This window comes from Gouania willdenowi, chromosome 18, assembly GCF_900634775.1.
Source record: "Gouania willdenowi chromosome 18, fGouWil2.1, whole genome shotgun sequence".
Lineage (NCBI taxonomy): Eukaryota > Metazoa > Chordata > Actinopteri > Blenniiformes > Gobiesocidae > Gouania > Gouania willdenowi.
This window is the reverse complement of record NC_041061.1, coordinates 13,239,389-13,262,839: the sequence shown is the minus strand read 5'-3', so window position 1 is coordinate 13,262,839 and position 23,451 is coordinate 13,239,389. Positions and strand designations below refer to the sequence as shown.

The following is a 23,451-nucleotide window of genomic DNA, read 5'->3' as shown; positions in this document are numbered from 1 at the left end:
AATTGCCTTTATTCAATTCTGCTTTAGGTCTGGAGTTGGGAAGGGTTCTGATTGGACGGGGGCGAATGTGACGTATCACGTCTATCAGGAAAAAAAAGATCACAAAAAACTTTTCTTTTTCACTACAACATAAAAGACCATATATAACAGGGGCTATTTTCACTTTTATTTTGTAATTTTGTAGCAGCAACTCGACAATAACACACTGTTTCACTTTTGTCAGCTGAGCAGGAGAAGGAAGGCAAACGACCGTACTTTGGCCAATCTAAGCCAACAATTAATGCAACAGAGAACTTTCGAACAACCCGCACAACATTTGTGAAGCTATGTGTCCTAGCGTGGGACTTCATGTCCCTCGATGAAGCCTGTTTCGTTTGCTGATGTCCGAGTGTGTGTAATAAGTCCATGAACGTCTCTTTTCATTATATCCACAGCTTCTAAGGCTCTTATTAAATACAGTAAATAGTCTCAGCTCGAGTCAACCCCTTGCGTCAGGCGGCCATCTTGGATTATGTCATCGTGACAGGACGAGCATGTGCAGATTGACCCAAATTAATTTAAAGCGGAATGAACTTTCACAAGTCCGAGGAATTATTCAATTCGGAATTCAAATCAGAAAAAAACAGCCACTTCAGATTTAAGTTTATTTCATAATGGCCATTTTCATTCCGAATTAGGTGTTTACAAGGTCAGTTTTAATCTTTTTAAAGATTATTTAATTTTTATTCTGAATTACACTAAATCTCTCATGTAAATGTAGCCATTGTTTTTTTCTGATTTCTAGCAAACGGGATACAGAGAACAAAAATGTTCCTTTTGGCTTTGGCTTTCTGGAAATATTTACTAGCAAAATTGTTTTTTATCCTGGTTTTGTTGAGTATTCTACCAAGCCTGTAATATGGAGCTTTTTTCTTTTGTTTTCTAAATAGAATAACATTGAAACACCATCCTAAAGGAGCAGTCTCATCTTCTGTTCAGTATTGTCTCCACTAATGTCATTGTTAATAAAAAGACTTACATGCCCATACAAATTGCAGATGCACAACAAGTCAGTCAGGGAAAGAAAAAAACAATGTGGTCTGCTGTTAAACTCTGGATATCAACTTTGATCCTAATTCGAGAAAGGGAATTCTGAGCAAAATAACATTAAACATGGCTTTATTCTGTCTCCTTACATCTCTGTCAGTGATTCCTATTTCCAGAAACTTCCCAACCAAGTCAAGCAATCGTTGGCGCAATGTGTCATGCTCCTGACGCTTTGATTGTTTCTGTTTTTTCACATGCAGAGCAGTGGCAAGGGAAAAAAAGAGAGCTTCTTGTGTTGCTCAAGGTCCTTTTAGATACTCCCCATCCCACATCTCCCTGCACAATTAATTTTATCTTTGGGGTATTATCATGAAGGAGCCTGGCAAAGCAGCATGACAGGAAAAAAAAAAAAAAAATGGTCCAGAAGCCTAAGGCCCAGGGTGGGAATTAATCAGTTTGACAAGATCTCTCACCAAAGATTTGCTTGGCTTTCCTTCAGTTGGATGATGCCACTAGCTTACATATCTGAGGGGGTGAAGAATAAGCATGTTTCAAGCACAGTGCTGAGTGGGTGCAGCAAAAACGTTTAAGTGAACAAGGAAGAAACCATTGGTCTAAATAATGACTTTTTTTTCTGTCAGAATAATGTTAACAATTTACCTTCGAGTTATTGTTGACAAGGGGTGTACATTGCAATCAATGTGGCGGTACGATACAATTTGCATATCACGATATGATACAACGAATTATATCCTAATACTAAACAATACAATACATCAATACTGTAAAGACAAATTTCACCTTTTCGAGTACAAAAGTATAAAATATAATTTATTTTGTTGTTTTTTTTTATTTTTTAATTTATTAACTTGCGAGAACAAGTAAATGTAACAAGCACCAGTATCAAAAACAAGTGGTATATTTATCAAACTGTCAAATAACATTTTACAAAAAAGTTAAATTGTATCCCCGACAATAGATTGTGATTCTGTTAAGTTCCTAAATTCATTCATAAATCTATAAAAGTGCCCAGTATGTTTTATTAAAAATAAAGTGCAATCAACTTCTAAGCTAAAATGCATTGAGTAGTGAGGTAGCTTAACAAGGTCACATAGTAACAGTTCATTTATGTGTTGTGCTTTATGTTTTTCTTGAAAAACATGATTAAAAAATCGATTTGAATTTTTTTTTTGAATCAATAGGATAATTGCACAGTGAAATATTGCGATATATCACCTGACCAAATCCTTATTTTCTTACACCCTTATTGTTGACATTCTCCGTCGAGTCAAAATAATAAATCTCATCGAAGGCAAACTTTCTCCAGCAAAAAGAAAAAAAGAAAATAAATAGATTCTAAAAATGTTGTCTCTGTCAACCGTGGCATTCGCCACTATTGACACCAAGCTGACATGTGATGCATTATCTAGGATGCAGAAAATTAATCAAAGTAATGATTGAATAATTATCTCAAGTGCAATTAATTAAACATGCCAATGAACTCATCTTGCACAGCTGTCCTAGTCGCACCACATAATCACTTGTGAGACTTACCAATCACAAACGGAGGATGCCGAGTGCGTCTAATAATCCGAGCCGAGTGTATTGTTTACAAACTGTAATTAATATCACACCGTGTATTAGCAGGCTAAGTGACGACGGTACACTTCTTTAATTGTCCCACACAGATTTGGGTTTCCTCCAGACTCTTGTCTTTAACCCTCCTATTATCCTCAAATATTCTCTAGCGCCACCATCAGGCCAAACTTTTCAATTAACATTATTTAATCTTGAAATTATCAATAAGTATTATTGACCACAAAAGTATGAATCCTATTGGTTGTGGTTTTGATATGATCTGTGCTGCACGGACACCATCAGGCCAAACTTTTAAATTAGAATGAATTTATATTTTATTTACTGACAACATTAATACCCACAAGAGTATGAACCTTCTGTCATCTAAATCTTTTGTCGTGTGGGGTGTACAACACATTCATGACTCTCACAGAATGTATATATATATATATATATATTTTTTTTTTAATAAAAAAAAAATTGATGGATGCATTTTGAATCGATCCGAGAATCATGCAACGGCGAATCATTTTTTTTTTCAACACCCCTAATATTGATTAATGTTGGTGACACCCCCCCCCCAATAAATAGATTTATTTAATTATTTTATTTCGTTTTTTTGCAACACATTTGGGGTTATTCACTATAACGTTTCAGACACATTCTCCTCTATGTCACTTTCACTGTGAAAGAGCTGTTCCAAATCGTCATTGATAGTAGAGCTTTTCCTTGAGGACAATTTAGAGAGAGAGAGAGAGAGAGAGGTCAAATTGACCCCAGAGCACAGGTGTCGAACTCCAGTCCTCGAGGGATTCCTCAGACTTTTAGATGTGTCCCTGCTCCAACACACCTGAATCAAATGAATTCTGCAGCACTTGATCACAACACATTGGTCTCCACCAGGAGTGTTTGAGTAGGGACACATCTAAAAGTCTCAGGAACCCGGCCCTTGTGGACTGGAGTTTGACACCCCTGCCCCAGAGGAACACCAATGCTTGCAATATCAGAATCAGAATCAGCTTTATTGACCAGGTACAGTTTAGAACAACACGAGGAATTTGACTAGGTAGTTGCAGTGAAAGGAGACACATCAACACACCGGAGCAGCCATTTGCGTATTCAGAACATTGAAAAACAAACCAACATGATAATTGTATGCTTAATCAATCATTAAATTAGCAAAAGTCATGAAATATGAAGCCAAAAAAAAATAGTCAACTATTAATTTTTGAATGATAAACATTGTATGGGGTCAAATTGACCCCAATGATAATAGGAGGGTTAATTAAATCTGATGGCTCAAACTGCATAGAAATGACTAATGTTTTAATTCTTATTTCTTCACTCTTCATTTATTCTCCCAAACTACGTGCCTCAAACTGCTAAATGTTCTGGATGTCATTGACACAATAAATCAAACAAATTTCTACCCACAAACTGAAATATGGATTTATTTTGCCTTTAGAATATAAAACAGCTCCCATGACGTTTGCTGGCAAAAGCCTGGCCTTTAAAGCTTTGGCCAGCTTTCTTTGCGCACCCCTTACAGGAATAGCTGCGACTGCACTAATATTGGATTCTGTGGCATTGTGCGATGAGGTAATTTCAGGCATCACATGTACGACTTTCATGGTCTGTGGAGCTTGACAGTCGCAGCAGGCTCCAGGAAATGACTTGGGTGGTTTGGACACAGAGGAGATCTATGCAAACGCCTGAGACGGACAATGAGCAGCACCAGGCATCAGACGGGATGAAAGGGAACCGTGCGGGACCACTTTGCATGTGCCCATTTGAGTTAAAGTTATAGCTTTTTCTGACTACAATAATACCGTAGAACTGTGGGCTTGGCTCGGCACAATAGACGACTGAATTATGATACAGGCTGGAATTATAATAATATCTGTAATTATATGTACTTACAGCCTACATGAAATGATGCTATTTCCATCAAAGTATAAATCCATTGTTGAATTATCAATATAAAAAAGGGAGTCATTAGCATAATCATTATTATTTTAATATTCTTCATAATGCCTTACATTTCAGTGAGGTTTGAACCATTTCAGTGTCAGTAAGATACCAGAGTAATTAAAATGAGCTTAGAGCCAGTGTTTTCACTTGCATTTTATGCTTTGTTCTTTTCCATTTCATATATTTCAATAGTCCAATGACAGAAAATTAACTACATCAAAGGTAAGGAAATAATTCAATAAGTGCAACAAAAGTGGGATTATTTTTTTAAATATTTAATTATTTTGGCCACAAGTAAAAAAAATAAATACATTTTTTTTTTAAATATTCGTACAAAGTGTTCACATGAATCTGAAGAAAAACTCTTTCAATTGATTTATTTTTTATTTATTACAATTGGGGCGAATATAATTAAAATATGAGTATTTTTTTTGATAAATCATTGCTAATGTGTTAAAAAAAATTGGTATAATTCTCTTTTTTTTTTTTTTTTTTAGATAAATCTTTGGAGACAACATTTATTTAAAAGCGTCACCGTCAGGCAAGATATTGTATCTATTTGTTCTTTTCATTCCTCTATTCTAAGCGCTCGCCTCACTCGCTATGTCGGGACTTGAATAGAGTGTAAACTAAATTAAAAAGTACAAATGAAAACTAGTGCTTGTCCCCAGCAGAACATCCAGTCACTTTGATCATTTGATTGTTTGTCCCAGCAGAGAGCTTTATTGGAATCGATTTCCCTTCAGCATAATTGGTGTAATGGCTGGTTTGACTAAATAAGCTGTCACACTATGAAATACTGAAGCGAAAGAAAGAAAGAAAGAATGTTGATGACATTTTCTTGCTTTCCCAGCTTGGCTCATCTGTTGCCCAGTTCAAAATGGGAAGACACATTTGGCAGAGGTGTAAAGAGTACTTATATATTTTCTGCCATGATGAATTCATGTTGGGTGTGGGATACATATGTATGTGTATATACGTATATATGCATATGTGTGTATCCATAAAATGAAGAGTCCGTCCTTAAGACTGCTTGAGATACCATTGGTTTTGGCGCGATACAAATAAAAGATTGATTGATTGATACATCCTACTCAAGTAGAAGTATTGTTTGTTGATTTAAACTGGACAAGTACAAGTCATACATAAACTAGTCAAGTGCAAGTAAAAATTAGTTTGATTAAATAGTACTCAAAGTAAAAGTTACGAGTTACTTTCACCCCCATGTTTATTGTTGCCATGGTTCCCTTGCATATAGTAAACGTCTCATATATAAACTTAAAAAGAAGATACAAAACCTTGCACAAAATGTACAAATCAGTTTTTAAACAAAATAACACCAATGAATTTGATTAAAAAAATAAAATAAACCAGGCTTAGTTTAGCTAAATGTATTTTCTTTTTTTTTTTTTTTACTTGTCTGCACATGCTGTCAAAGGTCAACACCACAGGAAGTGCAATCATTATGAGACAGCAATGCATATTTTGTTATTGCAATAAAATACATTGATTTATTTTATTGCTTAATTGTGACCATCACCAGCCCTCCCTAAGGAAGGGTAAGAAAACTTTTATTAGAGGGAGGATATAAAAAAGAGAGAGCAGTGTTACACCTAAGTGGAGGGGAAGGGGAAAGGGGAGGAGAAAGGGAGCAGGGAGAAGAGACTCAAGGCAGGAAATAGAAATGGTGGGGAAGAATAGACTGTTTTGCAGTGAGGGTGAGATGTGAGGTTGTAGAGTATATTGTGCTTATTATGTTGTGTAATCCAGCCAGTATGGTGACAAGTGTGGCTATAATGGTGGTGGCTGTGAACAGGGGGAACAGTTTAGCTAAATGTATAAACTCTAAAAGCAGTGCCATGTGGGTAACAACAATAGGTAGAAACCACAAGAGTGTTTTCAGATTTATTAAACACGGGGCGTGGTGTTAAATTGTCCTTTGTGCCAAAAGATGAAGTTTACAATTTGAGAGTGGCGTAGGAGCTGTGTCTGAGATATGGGAAGGCTTTTATACACTAGACATCCTCATCAAAGGTGGCCAGCTACAGGGTGTTCAAGCTGTCTAGTGAAAACACAAATGTTTTACATTAAGGCAATCCATTTATACAGCAATGGCTTTTTTGGTGCTTGAAAACTGGCTCCAGAGTGGAAGTTTTTGAAAACGCTTCCCACCTTATCATATAAACAGAGATCGCTTTGAAAACGTTGCCGTGTGAATGCAGAACTTTTTGGAAACTTTTCATCACACAGCCCTGTTGTGTATACTGGCCAAATTTGAGGTGTTTTGTTACCCTGAATGTTAAAAGGTATCTTGAAAAAAACAAAATTCTCACAGTTCATTCAAAATGGTGGCTTCCTGTTGCATTTTGGGTAAAGAGTTGATATGGCAATTTTGTTGGTCTTGTCGTGATACACATGTGTAACAAATTGTGTAGCTGTACGTGAAACGAATTGTATTAACTCCACTAAAGGCCAATTTTCAAGGTGCTGCTATTGTGTCATTTTGCCAGTCACATGTACAATTCCCCCAATATCAAAGTTTTCCCCTGTCCTAATATGCATTAAAATTTTCATGAGAATTTGACCATGTTTTAGGCCTTCAAAAACGTCCTATATTAGAAGGATAATATCAATAATAATAATGAAAAACAAAGTGCTTGGGCCCTAAAAAATTATAATTTACTCAGTAATGAATGGGTTTAGAAATGTAACAAATTTCTTTACTTATTTTAAAAAATGATTTAGAAATATACTCAAAGAAGTACAAGTACAAGAAGTAAGAGCAACTCAATTACAGTAATGTGAGTACTTGTAATCCATTGCTTTCACCTCTGGCATGTGGTGTGACTGAGCCCAGCATCGAGCCCCCTTTACTTACACTTCTGAATTCACTTTTTTTTGACTGTAATTGAAGTGCATTATCATAAAATATGCTTAACGCTGATCAGCCAGTCATGCTGTGGTGAAAGTCTGTAAAACCCTAATTCATCGTCAGCTATGCAGAGAAGCTTAATGGATTTTTGTTCGCGGAAAAAGTACAAGGTTAAAAGGTTAATATCTGACTGTGACTACAAAATCTATGCTATTGTAGCAGCACATCTTCCCTCCCACACTTTTGCTCACCCACAATTGTGTTTTTGTGAAGGTAGACACACACGCGCGCTCACACACGTGCGCCCACCGTCTTCTCCTCAGTCTAAAAAAGTTACAGCGGAGCCATCCATCCAAACCTACAGACCATGAAATTAGGTTAAGATGTAAAGGCTGTGAATGACACAGGTGTGGATACAAATGAGAACATCTGAATGAAGAAGTACAGATCCAAGACGGTTAATACTGTAGTGATTATAGGCTTTCAGAATTACATTTACCAGCACCCTTTTCCTTTATTTCATTTAGCACACATTCCCATTCCCACATTTCAGTGATGTGCATTAGCATATGAACTCATAGAAGCTGTTAGTCACAATATTCAGGGATCTGTTATGTTCCAAATCTGACTTTCAAATAAAAAATGGAAAAAGGAAATGAAGTCACTCATGCTCATCTTAGCTCATTTTCTTTTTTTGTAATTCAATGCCCACATATCCATCCATCCATCCATCCATTCATCCATGTTCAGTTTGTATGTTAATTCTCGCTTGTGTGGGTCTCATGTGTCTACCACACAAACAATATGCATTCTGAGTATTTGTTCATGGTTAGCAAAATATTAAATCATAATTATATGTTTATTGCAGTGCAGGGGTTAGGGGAAAAAAAAAAATGTGTTGGAGAAATGTGCGACAATGCAATGTTTAGAAGACTCGCGTGAAATATATAGATCATAGGCCAAAAACTGGCTGAGAAAAGAGCCTAGTTTGGCATGGAACTAAGATATTTATTTATCCACCAAGCACTAAATATCCTCCAAATAATAGCCTTTGTAGGAAATTTAATCTCTATGTCAAATCTAAATCTAAATGTTAAATCTGCATGTTAAATCTAAATTTGAATGGTAAATGTTAAATCTAAATGTTAAATCTACATGTAAGTGTTAAATCCAATTGTTAAATGCAAATCTTAAATGTTAAATCTGAATCTAAATCTTAAATTTAAATTTTAAATGTTAAATATAAATGTCACAGGTGAAACTAAATATTTAGCTAATATGCAAACAAAAAATAACTGCCGGTGAAAATGTTACCTCCACGGCGGAGATAAAGATAAAGCAAATATATTGTTTAACAACTAAAATTCGTGATTTCTTCCGTGTATTTTGTAGCTTTATTAATTTTCAGATTTTTAGTTATTTAGGAGTGAGAGTAGGCAAATATTTGTGTTTTTGCTCTTGGGTTGTATCTGACCAAAAGTATCATCGGTTTTAATTTGACAAAAAGCTGTTCACTTTATACCATGTGTACACCACGACTGCACCCAAAACAAAATCAGGCACGGGGAAAAAAATAATAATCCAACATGCCCAGAAGGAGAAAAAGCGAGAAGAGGGCAAAAACAAGGAATGATCATGGTGGGATTGAATAGACCAATCATGTCAAGGACCCGGAGCTCAAGTGCTCAGGGGGTTATTAACTCTGCATCTCTCGACACATAGTCAAAGGGCCTGGTCATTAATGTCAATAGCAGAGCTTCAAGTGTCCCACTGTTAGCCTTAATTATATGAATTGTGCTGTCAACTGCAAGTTAAGAGCCAGCAAAAAAAAAAAAAAAAACAAGAAAATGTACCAAAAGATGAAGATGTGGAATATAGCTCTTCATCACATAATCAAAAGATATCAGTAAGATGTTTCGGCTTTTAAAAGTCCCAGCACAAACTGATCGTGGTGCAGATATCATATCTCTTAATTCAATTCAAAAAGTACGATGATGATAAAATGGTGATAGCTTGCGTTGCATAGTAAAATTCACATTTTCACACTAAAGGAACGTGTCATGCAGCTCAATAAAGAAGAGCGGTTTTATGATGGAGACGATTCCTCCGTGTTTCATAAAGTGCATGTTGATGGGATGTAATGTTCAATGATTTGACAATCGCAAATTTCCATTTAACTACAACACTGATGGATTCACAGTCCCGCATTGGGAAAGAAGCCAAGGACATTTAGTTAAAGATGATTACGTTAAAAAAACAATGTGATAACAGTGAGGTTCTTTGAATGATTTAACGCAGTCGGAACAACTCTGCCTGTTCCTTTCCTAAGTGCAATATTTGTAAACATGCCATCAATTAAATTTTTGGAAACGCTCCAGTGAGATTGATTTTTTTCTTCTTTTTGAATAGTATGTAAGGTTGAGGTTTTCGTTTATTCTCACATCTCGCTGGAACTATTACATGGAAGTCAAGTGAAACTTCAAAGGCACAATCAAAGGCGATCAACTCATCTGATAAATAGTGACATAGTGTACAGTCAAAACATGTCAGGAGATAAAAAAAAAAATCCTGAAAAAACTTGTCTGAATAAACAAAACCTCAACTTCAACAAACTTCAAAGGTGATCAGCAGAACTCCTCTGACGAAGACTGGCAGTTGACAGTTGAAACATGTCAGGAGCTATGCATTTCCTAAAAAAGATTGTCCAAATAAACAAAACCTCAGCTTAACATACTATTCAAAAAATGTAATCTCGCTGGAACTATTAAATGGAAGTCAAGTGAAACTTCAAAGGAACCATCAAAGGTGATCAGCAAAACTCCACTGACAAAGAACTGGCAATTGACAGTCGAAACATGTCAGGAGATAAAAAAATTCCTCAAAAACCTTGTCTGAATGAACGAAACCTCAACTTATCATACTATTCAAAAAGAAGACTAAATTAATCTATTACGTGAAATTTCAAAGGAACCATCAAAGGCAATAAGCAGAACTCCTCTGACAAAGACTGGCAGTTGAAACATGTCAGGAGATAAAACAATTCCTGAAAAAACCATGACGGAATAAACAAAACCTAAACTTAACATATTATCAAAAAAGAAGGGAAAATGAATGTCGCTGGAACAGTTACACGGAAGTCAAGTGAAACTTCAAAGGAATCATTAAAAGCGATAAGCAGAACTCCTCTGACGAAGACTGGCAGTTGACAGTTGAAACATGTTAGGAGATAAAAAAAAATCTGAAAAACCTTGTCTGAATAAAAGAAACCTCAACTTAACATACTATGAAAAAAACCCACAAAATGAACAATGGGTTAGCTGGAACTATTACATGGAAGTCAATTGAAATTTCAAAGGAATCATCAAAGGCAATCAGCAGAACTCTTTTGAAGAAGACTGGCAGTTGACAGTTGAAACATTTCAGGAGATAAAAAATGTCCTGAAAAACATTGTCTGAATAAACTAAACCTCATCTTAACAATCATTGGATAAGATGTTAAAAATCATCCTTATTGGAAAAAAAAGTCAGATGCCATCAGAACAAGCTGCAGCTTAACAAAGAAACATTTTTCTAAAAGAGGTTATTGACAATTTCTTCCACCATAATGCATATTGACCCTAGTGAAGGATTTGCTGATACCTGCAGTCCTTCAAAGCCCATTGAGTTCACACATAAAACGTTTGTGCTCCAATCACCTCAAGTCAAAAGACGACTGCCCACACTTGAAAAAGGACTGAAATATGTGCATTGCTGACGAGAATATCAGCTGCTGGGTCCGACTTTGATTGATGGGCCCTTTGGGGCCAAGTTGGGTGTTTGACAGAGTCAAGAAGGAATTTGCCAGCAAATTATCTGAACCTTTTTTTGACTGATGCTTAACTAGGTATTGGAAATGCAATGACAGGACAAATGTAATGGTGTATAATTGACTGGATTTTATGGAATTGAAAACACAAAAAAAAAACCCACAGCACAAAAAACAACAGAAAACCCCACAAAAAACATTAAAAAAAACGTTTTTTTCCATTAATATTCAGTGTGACATTACCTATGTATGTACAGTTTAGGAGTTCCAACTAGTGTTCAAGACCACACTATCCGAGACCAAGACTTGCCCGAGACCAGAATGCATCGAGACCAAGACAAGATCAAGACCTTCGGGAGCCGAGACCGAGACCAAGACCATAATTTTTTTTTATTTTAATTTAAAAAATATAAAAAAATAAATAAAATTATGACAAGGTTCGACACTTAAATAACATTCTCTCTTTATTTTAGTTTCTTTTAAATACATCTCACGGACAAAAAAGGTCCCTGCAAAAAATTAACTAAAATATTAAAACTACTTCTGCTACTGATAAATTCACAATTATTCTACATATTTGAAAACAAGATTTTTATGTCAGCAAGTGTTTAAAAGCATTTCTGCCAAGAAATAACATGGCTGGTCACCTACACACCGCAGTGTGTTTCCTCTTTGCTTTTACAAATGTTTTCTTTGTGGTTCGTGAAACCAAATTTCACAACCAACAAGTTAGCGGACATGTTTAGCTCCCGCCTCTCTCTCCTGCTTGTGTGTGTGTGTGTGTGTGTCACGCACGTCACTCGGTCACATTTAGGAAGGTTGCGGTCATTATACGGGGTGGATTTAAAAAAATGGATAAAGGATTGTTTAGTCCCGTTCTTCTACTTGTTATCACATTATAAATACATTTTAAAATAGCAGGAATTAGTGCTGGTCTCGAACGGTCTTGAGGGAAAATCCCGTGTCCGGGCAGCCCGAGTCCGAGACAAGATCGAGTCAAAATGCTTCTGAGACCGAGACCTTTAAAATTTGGTCTCAAGACCGGTCTCGAATACTACAACACTAGTTCCAACTAATATTATATTTGGGATACAGGGCTCCACATAAGCTGCAAACCTTGGGGAAACCAATTCAATTACATTTACTGTATAGTTATAATATAGGATTTTGGTATCTTTTGTCCAACAACTGTTTGTTTTATATATATTAATAGTGTAAAAAAAAATGTTTCTGCATTGTATTGCAATACAACGTTTGTCATATTGATACGAAAAATGTTCAAATAGATTTTTATTTAATTTTTTATTATGTTTTTCAACAGAAAAACATATGCATAGCACGTACACTCCCGGTCACTCGGTGTCAGTGAACCACATCAGACCTTGTTAACCACCTCCATAATGCATTTTAGCTTGGAAGTTGAGAGCACTTTTTCATAAAACACACTGGGATCTTGTATAGATGTTTGTGTTTTATATTTCTTTATTTATAGAATTTCACAGAATCAGAATCTGTTGTCAAAGCAAAAGCTAAACCTTTGTTTTTCTTTTAAATATAATTTTACAGTTTGATAAACACACCACTTGCTGTTTTATACTGGTAATTGGATTACATTTAGTTACCATTTATTTGTTCTCACAAGTTTTAAATTTCATAGCATTTTGTAGTTGTAAAGATGAAATTGGTAACCATTGATAGTGTGATATATCGCATCGTGACATGCAAATTGTGATTTGTATTGTATCGTCAGATTTATGGCAGTACACACCCAATATATATTTATTTATTTTTGACAAGCATATAAATACATATCAAGCAGTGAAGCTCTGTTTATTATAAAAAAAAAATAATTCCTTGTTGCCATCGTTTTTTTTTTTTTACCATAAATCACCAATTCTGATGGTAAATGGTAAATGGACTTTATTTTATATAGCGCTTTATCACCAACCCCCAACCTCTCGATCAGAAGACGACCCACTACCACTTGAGCCACGGTCGCCCCCCCTGATCTGCCCTCTACTGGAGGAACTCGGTAGCCTGCATAGAAGCGGTTGAAATGATAGGTAGATTTTCTGAAATGATGCATCTATTTTTGTGCATAAATGGCGTATATGAATAAGCCATTAGACTTAACTGAACACAAATCAGCTCATTTCATGAGTCACATGGCTGTGATTGCATGCACACGCTCTAAATGTACGGCCACTTGTGTGGAGGCCATAAGGTCAAGTGGTTTTTGAGCACGTGTCACACAATGTCCTGACACTTGCTAATGTGTCCTGTTGTTCTCCTGCGTTGAATGGCGGCTGCTGCCTCAGCGAGCTCCCATCGCCAGAGCTTTTGCATCTGAATGTCAACACTGTTATTATAGAAGGTGATGCAACAGCAGGTGGCTCTCAGTGCTTGTCTATCTCGTAGCTTTCGCTCGATCTCTCCGTTTCTTTGTATGCCTTCCTCGAGCCTCTGCGGCTTTTCTTCGCTCAGTTTTGGTTAATAGCTATCATTATATGTTCGTCAAATGGAGCCCATTTGAGAAAAAAAAACTACGCTTTTTTTTTTTCCCCTCCCCTTTGCAAGCTTTCTATTTTCTAAGGCTTGACACGCTATCCCTCTTTCACTCTCACTCTGACTGTAATGGGTGAAAGAGAGGGGAAAAAAAAGCTCCATGTTGCTGTCTGCCTTCTCTTTTTCTATTGTTTACAGCCAAAGCCCTGACAGTGTAGCCCTCTGACTAGCTCGAAGAAAATGGACACTTTGACATTTCACACACTGAAATGTGGAGGCGCGCAGTATTACCAGTAAACACTGTTCATTACTGGCCTGACAGCTGATGACCAGAATTCCAAGCTTTCACACCTGCCTCGGTCCAAAAGTGCACACGGAGAGACTTTCTCACTTGAAAATGTTGGGTGCCATCAAAGCTGATAATCTTCTTCTCTACCCCCCCCCGGCTCCCTTTTTCCTTATTTCTGACCATATAATCACGTCCTCTTTATTGCTGTCGAGTCTGTATTGGTCTGACTTTATTTTCCCAACTCAGACTTTATTGATGCCAAGAGACCAGAGTCAGCAGAGAGAAGGGGAAATGTTGGTATAGAAATGGGATGATGGATTATGGGTCTAAAAAACAAAAAGGCTAATATATACATACGTGGTGAAAATGTGTTTGGATGCATTTCAATGTGTCCTAAAGAGTTTTGTCAAAAACACTCAAAACAAGTGCTTGCTTGTACAGAAAATACAGTGTTTTTTTAATGTATGATCTCAAAAAACAACAAGAAAAAACATCCCATTCTGGATGAATGACCGTTTTAAAATAGTATTTTATTAAGACAATGGAATTATGTTATGGTTTTGTTTTTTTATCTTTAGGTTTGAGTCTGACGTCTCCCATTATGTAAAGGCCGTCATTGAATTGTTTAATTGTATATTGGCAATTTTTAATTACATTTTTTTAATTCTTTTTTTTTTTTTTTTATCTTGTTCAAAGAAAAAAACAAGTGAATAAACCAAAAAAAAGTATCCTGTGAATAGATGAATTTACAATTTTGTAGTGAGGCAACAGCTTTTAATGTTTGTTTGTTTTTTATTTATTTATTTTTTATCTTATTTAAATTTATTTCTACAAAAAAAAAAAAAAAAATTGGTCTAATATGGTCCAGCTCTAAATTATGTTTTATTTGTTTTATTCCTCTTTTAATCTCTTCTACAACAAGGACAAGAACTAAAATAATAAATAAATGATAATAATAATCTTATTAGATATGTTCAATTTTAGCTTTTTACCAGCATTATCCGGCACTAAATGTCCGATTTCAGATATTAATATAGACCCGTGCCCCCCCCCCAAATGTAAATAACAGGTTCTGACTACTTTTAAAGTGATGCCTCACTCTATGCAAACTAAAAATACTTCTTTAACTTTAGTGATGAAAAAAACCAAATGCACATTTTGGTTTTTCACTATCAGTGGCAAAAAACCATTACCGATGTCAACCAATATTACACTTTATGGCTAATGTCGTCCGATTGTTAGTGCAGAAATATAACATAAAAACACTAGTTGTTGCAGGATCTATTGCAACACACCAAATATGTGTTTTGTCTGTAAACATATTTGGTTAATAAAGAATGGGCTCATTATTTCTAATAAATCAATGTTGATATCTCTACATTGAAAAAAAATATTCTGAATATTCCTCCAAAAGATAAACAGAAATGTAGCTTTTTTTTTGTTTGTTGATTTTATGCAAATAATCTGATTTTCCTCCAGCTGCTCTCAATCAGAGCAAATGTTAAATGTCCTGCGAACACTGTTATTCCATCAAACGCGCGCACACACATATGTACACACCCCAATACAAAGCCTTCACTTCTTTTTCTCTGTACCCATGTGCACCCCCCACACCCCACTTTTCTCAGTGGCTATCACTCAGCAGCAGCACATGAGGAAAGCAGAGTGCATTGATCTGCCAAAGTGAGCAGCCATTTCACAGGGCCAGTCTTTGTGTCCCTGAATGGGAATTGCTCATTTCACCTGGCCGCCTCGCCTTGCCTCGCCTGTAGCAGAATAGTGGGAAGCCCAGCCTGACGGGGGGGAGGGAGGGAGGGAGGGGAGGCGCAGGGGGCCATCGGGGCCCTGCTCAGGGTCTGGCAGGTAGCAGATAAGATCCTCATGCTGCTCCGACATGCACAGGGCAGCGCTGCAAGGACTCTAAACTCTCTCACTGATACACACACACACACACACACTGGTTTTCCACACATGTGAGGCACTAATAATAACTTTGGTATTCTGGTGAGTCAGCTTTCTGTCCTCAGGCAAGGATAAAAGTAAAACACTGGGCCTTTTATTGAGTCTGAAATCACTAACTGTGGAACTCCCTGAAAACGGCTTCAACACAGTCCATATTTTATCCACAGCAAGCATGAGGCAGTTGGATCAAATATTATGTCCTTAATCATTCCTGATAATAACCTACTGTAAACAATAAATTAACAGCAAATAGTGCTTTGTCAATAAAAAGTGAAAGACATTGGACATACTCCAGTTGCGGTAAACTGATGAGGAATCCCAGCTGGGTATTAAATGATCAGTTTATAAACGTGTATATGTGTCAAGTCAACGATAGTTTTACATGCAAAATGTGGCGCGTTTTAAACATTTAGCCACAGTTAATTTTGGTTTCTATAGACAGGTTCAATATACACAATCTAGTTATGTACAAAAGTGTGTGAGTACTTTTCAATTTGTCAAGAATTACGCAACCGTAAAATGGAGATGTTGAGCATGAAGGTGATTTACTCAAGTGTACAACCAGACTGTCTCTGAATGGAAGAACATTGATCTCTCACAAGATCTCAGAAATCATCAAATAAACTCATCAAATCATGTTGGCTGAGCATAAAAATCAACTTTCTTTTTATGTCATGAAGTAACATATTCAAACTTTTATAAATGTGATCTTGTATTGTTGGGTTACATTATTTTGCTGTGTTTTTAAAACAGTTACTCTACTGAAACATGCTGTTGTGCTACTTTAGCAACAATGATCAACTAATCTCTGGAGGCCAGTGGTTTCCAGTCCTGTACCCCTTCAGACCTTTAACCTAAAGCCATGTACCCTCTGCTCATGTACACTTAAAAAACATAACAATGTACTCCTACATTTAAATTTGTCTCAGGAATAATATAATAACAAGAAGACAGTCATCAACATCCCCCACCAGATTGGTTGTCATTATAACTCACAGCCTTTTAATAAATGTCCTAAATCTGAGAAGTTAGATGTCCCCTTTGAAGATACCTCGAACAGAGTAAAGAAAACGACAAGGGCAATAACTCCGGAAAAAATAATTGCGCACTTCTCACTTTCGAACTCCATCAAGGTATTGATACCCTGAAGCCACACACCAAATGTGGTTATCCCATGTTAAACGATTTCTAAGAAAAACTGTCCCCTTTCAAGATACCACAAACAGAGTCCAAAAAAAGGAACAAGGGCAATAACTCCGGAAAAATAATTGCGCACTTCTCATTTTCGAACTCCATCAAGGTATTGATAACCTGAAGCCACACACTGAATTTGGTTATCCTATCCTAAACAGTTTCTGAATAAAGCTGTCCCCTTTAACTCGGATGGACGGAGCTCAAACCTATATCCCCCCTCCAACTTGTGGAGGCACACAATAAAACATCTTAGTCAGAATGATCACTGAATTTATTTGATCAAATAGCAGAATTGGTTATTCTTTTTTTTTTTTTTCTCGATTATGAGCTCCTTATAATGTTAAACAGTAAACAGTAGTTGAACTTATCTGTCGATTAAATGTTTAAAGTGTTGCGAAAGGAAAGAAGCTAAAACTGGTTGTCCTGGGTGTAAAGCACACGGTAAAGAGCCACTCTATTAATATTATGTGTATGTTTTACACAGGAAGTGTAAAATTTGACTATTTAAATATTATGTTTTGCGTTTGTTTCTTCATAAAGACCTAAGTCAATGGAAACAATGAAAATGTGGGTGCAGTAGTTTTGCTCAGCTTGCCTCCCGAACACTATATTTACAATATCTATTTCCTCCACCTTACATATTTTCACTATTTTTGTCTTAACTTTAATATTCAGCATCAAATGAACTGATTCCATCTGTAGAAATCCTAACCTGCATATAAGCAAAGCTATCCGCCCTGGGGTATCTGATCCCCCTTTGACAGACCCTCTCAGACCTTCTTCCTACCCATCCTTCATGTGTCCGAAGTACATTCCATCCACTCACTCCATCCCCTTACTTCATCCTTCACATGTTCTCAAATTTATTTTCTTTATCTCTCTCCTCTGGTCAGCCCCCCGTACCCTCCCTCCACCTTTCCTATCTCTCTGCTGCTCTCCTTGCTCAGTGACAGTCTCATCACACTCTATCAATCAGGCTCCTGAAGCCGGTGCAGCACAGCAGCAACGCACGGTGTTGGCCTGGTCCCATCAGTGCCAGTCAATCTCCCTCACTCTCTCAGTCATTTAAAAAAGGTTTAGGATGCCAGATATAGTCCGTTTACCCCGCCTGTTGCAGGTCAGCAGATATAGAAGGGATTGAGCCAGAGTGAAGATTTGGCTTAGCGCTTGATTTGATATCGGTTGACATGGTCTCTCTGGCTTGTCTCGTGCACTCAAAATGGAGCAATTTCTCTTTCCCAACAATGATTGATAAGGAAAAGAGCAAAAATCAGCAGACAACGTGGGCTGATAAATTGGAGAACAATCGGAAAAACATGTTCCGTGAGTGATTTTTTTTTTTTTTTTTTTTTTTAACGTGTGTAAAGATGTTCGAGGAAACGGTGCCAAACAAAGGTCAGGGTGTTCTCATCAGACATTCTTCTCGTTTCTTACCTGCCGCAGGCCTCATCCTGTGGTTGACATCTCAGGTGAGAGAACTGCGTGAATGAGAAAGAACAGAGGGATGAGTGTTTTTAATTAACCTGTCTCTTTCTCGCAAAACACATGCTTTTTCCTTTTGTTTTATGTAATACAAAGAATAACACACACACACACACACACACACACACACACACACACGCACGCACACACCTGTTAAGGAAGTTAAGTGTAGTTCGCTTATTAAAAGCAGAGGTGAAAGTAATGGATGACGAGTACTTGCGTTCCAGTAACTGAGTCGCTTCTATGGGTAATTTCTAAATAAATAGTAGTTTTACTTGTACTTAAATGCAATTTAAAAAAAGAGTAATTTGTTACATTTCTAAACCAGAAAATCATTATTTTTGTTATAAAATGATCAACGGACATTGTGAAACCACATAAAAATGAAATTACCAGACAGCAATCCAATGCATTACATCATAGCCGACCAGTCAGATTAAACGTAATGTACGTCGCCAAAACAGTATCGAATGCCGGTTATTTTCTCAGTTTTAGAGTTCATAAATGTAGTTATACTAAAATATTTTTATTATTTTGAATTGAATTTATTGGTGTTATTTTATTAAAAAAAAAAAAAAAACACGATTGTACATGTATTCATTTTTTTTTCAGAATCATACAATACAGAAAGTACTTTATGCAAGGTTTCCTTTTTGTTTTCGCTGTCACACAGATTAATAATTTATTATCCAGTATGGACAAAAATGCAATACAGTAATTGGGAACGTACAAATTTAACAAATAAAGATAAATACCAAAATAAACAAAGAAGAGAAATGACATAACATTGACCCGACAATTGTACATTTTGACAAAACTGTTAATTTCTACAGATGCCTTTGCGGAAAATAAAATTAAGTTCAAATCGTGCAAGATTTGGTCTCTTCCTTTTTTAAGTTTATACACGAGATGTTTACTGTCTGCAAGGGAACCGTGGCAAGATTTATTAGCAAAAATAAACATGGGAGGGTGGAAGTAACTAGTAACTTTTATTTTAATTGAGTATTTTATATTTTGTTTAGCGCAGTGAGATGACTTTGTTGTAATTTGCGCTATATAAATAAAGTTGAGTTGAGAGTAACACATCTGATTAAAAGCTTGTACTTCATTCAGTCACTCAATGACACTGTGTTGAAAACGAAAAGCCAACACAAAGACCCACATTTTAATTCAAAAAGTACATAAAAGACTATCACATGGTAAATAGAGTACGACTAGACCACCGTTACTTTTTTTTTTCCTCTTTCTAGACCACCGTTACTGATCAGCTTAGATTATAAACACAAATGTAATTACTTGTTTTTCCTTTAAGCAGCACCAAAAATTAGGCAAAAGAAAAAGTGAAGGGAACTAAAGTTAATTTAAAAACACACCAGGAAGATTGTCCGAGGCATTAATTTGTTCCTATTTTTTCTAAGTAAGTGCATTAGGAGAGGCTGCTCCCCTCGTAAAAACCTGGGGACTTAATCATACTGTAAATGGGAGGTTTTATTGAGAACAATAACGAGTCAGGGATAAAGTATTCTTAAGCAACAGTGTGGTGAATTAGCCTTAATCTGAGTCATTATGTTCTCAGCATTATTGTGGGGGCTGTGTGGGATGCAACACATATGTTTTCCATGTCTGTATCTGTTTACATTACGTGTAGTTCAATCTGCGTGTTTTATTTATTGCATGTTTATGTGTATTCCATGTGACTGTGACCAGCGCTACCTATGGACAGGTAAGGTAGGGGAAAAATATAATAAGAAAGGGTGTGTGTGTGTGTGGGGGGGGATACAAGGGAAAAGGAGTTAGGGAGGGGATACATTATCCCGCTGCTCAGTATACGATGAAGTTAAAGGTGAACAGAGGGAGTGGGTGTGTGCTTTCCAGTGTGACAGAGCTGTTTGTTGGTATCAAACATTTCTAAATGGTGTCACAATGACAGCTACGCCACTTCATTACTGAGGCTAATCCAGACTCGTGTGACTTTACAGAGGTAGCATTTGTTTTTAACATCATTTGTTATTAATCTTAAGCTATTATTACATCTGTTTTCAGTCCACCCTGGGGTGTAAAAAAAATAGGAACTTCAGTGTTTGAAATAATAAACTTGAATATTTGTAGCTATTTGCAACAAAATAATATTGTTTTAATATACTTTGAATAAAACAATGCTTTTTAATTACAAATACATTTTTTTAAATTATTAATTTTAATAAATTTATTTATTTTACAATTTATTTTAGCAGACGCTTTTATCCAACGCTTCTATTGTATTTGATTTTCTATTGTGATTATTTTATACTATTTTTTTAGTCTATTTATTCTTTTTAAGGGCTTAATGGGAGAACTTGGGGACATTATTTCATTATGTACAGTACATGTTATACACATAATGGCATTTACCATTTACCATTTCCTTAACTATGGTCAGTTCGAGGTCAAACTGAAACTTGCTCTCAAATTTCAAAAACTGGGTAAATCATAATAGGTGTCAAATGATATTTGTTTAAACTATTTTAAGATTCTATTCATGACTGTCTGATATGAATGGGAAATATTTTACTTAAATTTGATGAAAAACTGACCACCATGTACCAATAGTTAAAAACAAATGCTTATGCAACAAAAAATAAATAAAAAAGACCCTAGTTATAAAGCGACTGCAGTGAATAGCAATAGTTATAGAAGTATAAAAAGTATGTGCAGAAATTGTCTTTATGGACAACAATAAAGAGATGTGGGTGGATGAATAGTGTGTTACTAAATAAGGTGTTATCCATTATTTGTGTCTATTTACCGTACAGGATGTTGTGCCCATAACAAGAAAGTGGTGGGCTCGGTAAGAAATATGGTCAGTAATTGGTTTTAGATTTAGATTTGTCACTCGAAATATGAAGTTAAGGAAGAAAATTGATCATCAGTCCCTGAGAAGCGGATTTCCTCGTGCATTTCACCGAGTTCCCCTGCTATCTGAGACCTCTCTCGGCTGTCTGCTTATGCTAATGAATCTGTAAATGAAACTGTAGAACAGAAGAATATTGGGGTGTCTGTCGTTTTTGATGTTGCGAGGAATGCTCAATTAGACTGTACTCGGTGGCTTCAATTATTGCGTTATAGCTCGCGATAAGTGTTCAGAAGTAATGCACGCTTTGATGGGGCTTTCGTTCTGTGACAAAGCCAATGTGTGGGCAAAAGATGAAAATGACTGAACAGTGGAGTGAAAAGACACAGAGGGAGAGGGGGAGAAAAAAAATAAAACCCGCGAGAGGGGAAAAAAAAAAGTGACAAGAAAGCTATCGCATGGGAGCTCCTGCCTGCTGCAGCCATATTTCATTACACAGCACCAAAGCTTAGGAGGCAATCAAGCATATTTAGCCTTCTTCGTCTTGCCTCCTCCCAACCGCACCCCCAAAGCAATTATTACTCCCCAGTTTTTTTTTTTTTTTTTACTGTGCTTTGCCATGGGGAAAATGAACCGCAGTACTTATCAACCCAATGCATACACAAGTGACTGGGGGGAGGAGTTGTAGGTATGAGCAAATGTATACTGTATATATATTTATATATGTGCAGGCGTGTCTCACCCATAGGGGATGCGACACCCCCACTCTCATAAAAACAACATTTAATCCCCCTCACTTTTTACAGAAGGATTTATTGTTGAAAACGTATTGGTCCAATAAGATTGGCTAAATAGTGATCAAGCCAATCACAGCCAGCTATTTGACGAAGGTAAACAGTTAACAGCGATGAATAATGTGTAAGTAAAATGACAAAAAAAATGGGTAACAGGTGGCAAAAAATGGTCCAAAAGTGGCAAAAATGTGGCATGAAAAGAGGTAAAAGTGACTAAAATGGGCCAAATGCAGTCAGGAGTGGCAAAAAATTGATAAAAAAAGAGGAAACAGGTGGTATTTAATGGCAAAGGGTAGCTTAAATGAGCAGAATGTTGCAAACAATAGTGAAAAAGGGCAAAAATGTGGATCAAAAAGAGGCAAAATGTAGGGAAAAAAGGAAACAAGAGTTATTTATTGGGTAAAAGGTAGCTTACTAGGACAAAAAGTGGCAAACATTGGATAAAAGTGTAAAAAAGAACTTGACAAAAATGAGGAAAAAAGGATATTTATTGGAAAAAGGAAGCTAAAATCTGAAAAAAATAAATAAATTTAAAAGGCAAAAATAGGACAAAGGAAGTTACAAAATGGCCAAAGAAAAAGGTAAAAATGGGTTAAAAAGTCATTTTAAAGGGATCCTCCACTGTTTTTACAAATGTGGCCTAAAACCTTTGAAACATCTTTATTAAAAGATCTATGCCTAACAAAACACATTTTTTTAGGTTTTAGGCCACATTTGTACACAGAGGAGGATCCCTTTAAGGTTTTCTGGGGGAATAAAAATTAAAATTAAGACCTAAAGAGCCACATGTTGAGTATAACTGACTTAATAACAGCTTTATCATGGTTTTAATAAATTTATTAAATAAACTAAATTGGGAGTCGATGGTTGCCCTAACCTTAGAACACCCTCACTTTAAAAATGGCTGCTCCACCCCTGCTATGCTGTATGTATTAACTGTATGTGTGTGCAACACTGGTTGGCCACCAAGCTGGTCACATGTGAGCAATAGTTTAGCCTTTTCAATCTCATTAGCTGAGTAACATCAGCACATTTAGGTGCAGCGGGCGGAGCGTGAGCAGATACAGAGATAACCATAAACATGTCAACAAAAATGTGCTGTTATTTGCATTCAGATTGGAAAGAAGCAAATTGATGTGGGGT

The 23,451-nt window shown here is 36.3% G+C and overlaps 1 protein-coding gene across 49 annotated transcripts in view; it reads right to left on the bottom strand.

Moving 5' to 3' along the window:
* Positions 1 to 23,451, bottom strand: part of LOC114480326 (receptor-type tyrosine-protein phosphatase delta) — a 486,676-nt gene that overhangs the window by 267,068 nt on the left and 196,157 nt on the right. For all 49 annotated transcript variants that reach the window (XM_028474351.1, XM_028474374.1, XM_028474368.1 and 46 more), the window contains exon 7: positions 18,637 to 18,680. The gene's annotated coding sequence lies outside the window, so the exon portion shown is untranslated. The remainder of the gene's footprint in view (positions 1 to 18,636; positions 18,681 to 23,451) is intronic.